At 37.1% G+C, this 4008-nt stretch overlaps 1 non-coding gene across 1 annotated transcript; it reads left to right on the top strand.

Moving 5' to 3' along the window:
- The first annotated feature begins 1858 nt into the window (after positions 1-1858).
- LOC131250185 (small nucleolar RNA R71) lies at positions 1859-1965 on the top strand. The gene has a single exon (XR_009173114.1). It is a non-coding gene; the product is annotated as a small nucleolar RNA R71 (small nucleolar RNA).
- The last annotated feature ends 2043 nt before the right edge of the window (positions 1966-4008 follow it).

Here is a 4008-nt window from a genome sequence, read left to right as displayed (position 1 = left end):
AAGGGAAAAGGTTTTAGGTTAAGCTTTGGTGCCTTAAGGTTATACGGTAGAGGCACTACATCAGTTTGAGGCAATTCTTCATATTGTGGCCTCCATCGGTTAACTTCAAGTACCAGCACAGTATCAAGCATGACACCCGTCTCCCTAATCATATCATCATTTAAATCATAAGAGTAGGCCAGACACATCTCTAGAGAGTTAGAGGATAAGGTCGTAAGTGTTCTATCTTCCACAAAAGAATCCATCAAGTTAACATCGTGGGCATCGTCATGATCCTCTACATATTCGCTCATGTTGAAAAAGATATTGAGCTCCAACATCATATTCCCAAAAGACAAATTCATGACTTCATTCCTCTATTGATGATTTCATTTGATGCGGCAAGGAATGGGTGACCAAGAATGACGAAAATTTGAGTGCTCATGTCCATGATGGGTTGAGGATCCAGGATAATAAAATCTACTTGGTAGTAGAATTTTTCATCCTAGACCAACACATCCTCAATCACTCCTCTCGATACATGAACTGAGCAATCAACAAGTTGTAATGTGGTCCGGGTGGGTTTTAATTTACCTATACCTAGTTGTTCATAGACAAAGTATGGGATTAGATTTACACTCGCTCATAAGTCAAGAAGTGTGTGCTCAATTCGGTAATTCTCAATTACACAAGCGATGGTCGGGCTACTGAGATCCTTGTACTTTTGTGGCACATCTTGCTTTAGGATGGCACTCACTTCCTCTATCAAAAATATTTTCTTTTGAATATTTTACTGTCTTTAGGTCGTACATAAGTCTTTCAAAATTTTGGCATATGAAGGTATTTGTTTAACGGCATCTAGTAGATGAATGTTGACCTTCACTTGCTTAAGCACTTCTAGAATGTTGTGAGAGTTAGAAAGAGGTTTTGGTGCAATCAACTACTGTTGGGGAAATGGAGCAATCGGCTTGCCTTGGAGTTCTGGTTCTAATTCTTGTGGAGCAGTACAAGATCTATCATTGTTATCCACTTTTGGATCATTAAGCTTTTCAGGCTTGACCAGAATGATTTTGTCAATGGTCTTCCCACTCCTAAGAGTGGTGATAGATTTAGCTTGGTCCATCTAATTTGAAGAGCTTGGGTCACTGACTTCATATTGCGGTTTTGAATTGGGAAGAGGTTGAGCTGGAAGGCTTCCCTTATTCCCAATCACATTCTTTGTCTCAAGCTCCTGTATGGCCTTTGTAAAATCTTAAAAGGCTTATAACATCCCCTAATTGAAAAGCTCTTGATTTTGAAGATGCTTTAGAATCAGATCCTATTGAGGTTTCCCTTTATTTGGAATTTGATTAAAGAATCCTTGAGGAGTAGCAATTTGTCCATTCCTTCAACTGAAATTGAGATGATTTCTCCAACTAGGATTGTATGTATTGGAGGTGGATCCATTGAAAGGCCTTTGGTAATTATTCACGGCATTAGATTGCTCATTCAGTGCCTCTTGAAAAGCAGGTATTGTTGGGTAATTTTCAGTTGTGTGAATGTTACAAACACAAATACTACAAACGGTTTCCTTAGCCTTATCTTTCTTTAGTTTCATGGCCTCGAATTTTCTCATGATATTAGCCACTTTAGCATTGATATCATCATCCACTTTCAGAAGGTAAATTTTGCTCCTCTCCTTTGATTGAGTGGGCCTAGAGGTGGTGCTCGATCTTAGGGAGACGTCCTATGATTGTGCATTTTTAACAAGTCTATACAACTAATCCCACACATCATCGACATTTTTGTTCATGAATTCTCCATTGCAATTGTCTCGACCAATTGGTGCATGGAGGATGTCAATCCATCATAGAAAAAGTGTATAATGCGTCACATTTCAAAACCGTGTTGTGGGCATGAACTGACAAGATCTTTAAACCGCTCCCAACATTAGAAGAATGTTTCATCTTCCTTTTGGGTGAAGTTCATGATTGAATTTCTGAGGTTGTTCGTTTTATGGTGTGCAAAAAATTTCTTTAAGAACTCTCTTGTCATATCGTTCTATCTACTAATAGATCGAGGACGTAGTGAATGCAACCACGTCTTAGCTTTTCTCCTTCAAAGAAAAGGGAAAGAGTTTCAGCCTGGCCGTGTCATTAGACATGTTAGGAAAATATAAAGTAGTTATGATCTCGTCAAACTTTTTCAAGTGTAAATATAGATTTTCAGATTCAAGCTCATGGAATTTTGAAAGGAGTTGGATCACCTCTAGCTTGATGTATATATATCCCATATTTTTTGAAAAAAATCATGCATGAGGGCATTCTCACCCTCATCGGTTGTAAATAATGTCGCAAAGTATGAGGCGGGGGTGCTTGATGCACCTCATTCTCATCCTGGATTTCCTCAACCCTAAGTTGAGGTGGATTTGGAGGTTAATTAGCCGGTTAATTTGCAGCCATAACTTCAGTTATCTCGGTGGATCTTAAGTAGTGTCTAATCCTATGATGGATAGATAACCCCTCAACCAATCCTCCTTCACTCAAAAGACATCGAGTGTTGTCATGGACCCACTTGGGCATGAAACACTCTCAGCCCTCAATTTCAGAATCTAACCTAAACCTAAAAGGAAAGAGGAAAATAGAAATCTAGAAATAGAAAGAGAGAGTGAATTAGAAAGAAGTTACCAAATTAGAAGTTTCTATATTAGGATCTTGCAAAAGAAAAAGAAAAAAGAAAAAAAGAAAGTGAATTAGTTTCTAAAAACGAAAAAGGAAAGCTTCTAAAAACAGAAAATAAAAAGTTTCTGTAAAAAAAAGAAGTCAGTTTCTAAAAACAAATTAGGAAAGTTCTATCTTAGAATTAGAAAGTAGTTTTTAAAAATAGAAAAGGAAAGTTTCTAAACCTAGAATTAGAAAGAAAAGTTAGTTTTAAAATAACTTAGAAAAAACCCTAACCTAAAAATAGAAAGTAGAAAAATCTTAATCTTAAAATAATTCCAAAACTAATTAATCTCAGAACATGCAACCGTTAATCCCCGGTACAGCGCCAAAAACTTGTTCATAACCATAAGTGTAGGGTCGCTATGTAGTAATAATCTCGGTGAGACAGAGGTCAAATCCACTGGGACAAATCTCGTGTGTATTCTGAAAGCAACTAGAGGTAGAACTAGAAGAAGATGTGAATCTAATCCAATAGTGTAAAGGGAGTTATTGTGAATAGAGTAATTACAACTAGTGAATTTAAAGGTGGGAACTAGGGTTTCCAAGGATCCACTTATAGCAATCAGGGAGATTTATGCTTGATTCAAGGACACAACTGGAATCCGAATCCTATCCTATCCAATTTGAAGATATCTCAATAAAATCAAATTTGAACTTCCTTTGACCTAATTCTCAACGGATGAGAGTTGTGAGGATTAAAAGTGATTCTATCACAAAACCATGCCTAGGAGACGATGGCTCACTATAGGATATACCAATTCACAACCAACATAGGAGAATTATGAAGATTTAAATGGATTCCATCATCTAGCCATGCCTAAGGGACGATAGTAAACAACAGGCTTTCCTAATTTCACAACCTCAAAGCATGAAAAGAATATACTCAAAGTTATCGCATATCTATTGTAATTTGAGTCACAACAAACCATTAAGAACTAAAAGTATTCCTTAAATATCAAACTAGAATCAAAGAGAATTCAACATAAATATAAATAAAAAAAGCATCCCATCATGCTACAAGCTTAACCTCTTAGCCCTATTTAAGAGGTTTAACCAATCATAGACATGATTGGATCTAAAACCCTAGAAGAAAGCATGGAAAATTAAGGAAGAAAGAAGAAAAATGTTTGGCGACAGCTTTTCGCCTTTGTGCTTCACTCCTCCAAACCCTAGATTGATTAGATCACCCCCCTGGGATGCCCTGCGGACTCCTATTTATAGTTGTGCAATGCCTCCTTTCGCATCTCTTTAGAAAAATCTGGAAATTGTCTCAAATTTACGCATTCTGCGTAACTTCGCACGATTCATTCAATGACATCGAACAGCC

Source organism: Magnolia sinica, chromosome 6, assembly GCF_029962835.1.
Source record: "Magnolia sinica isolate HGM2019 chromosome 6, MsV1, whole genome shotgun sequence".
Taxonomy (NCBI): Eukaryota; Viridiplantae; Streptophyta; class Magnoliopsida; order Magnoliales; family Magnoliaceae; genus Magnolia; species Magnolia sinica.
This window is presented reverse-complemented; position numbering and strand designations above follow the sequence as displayed.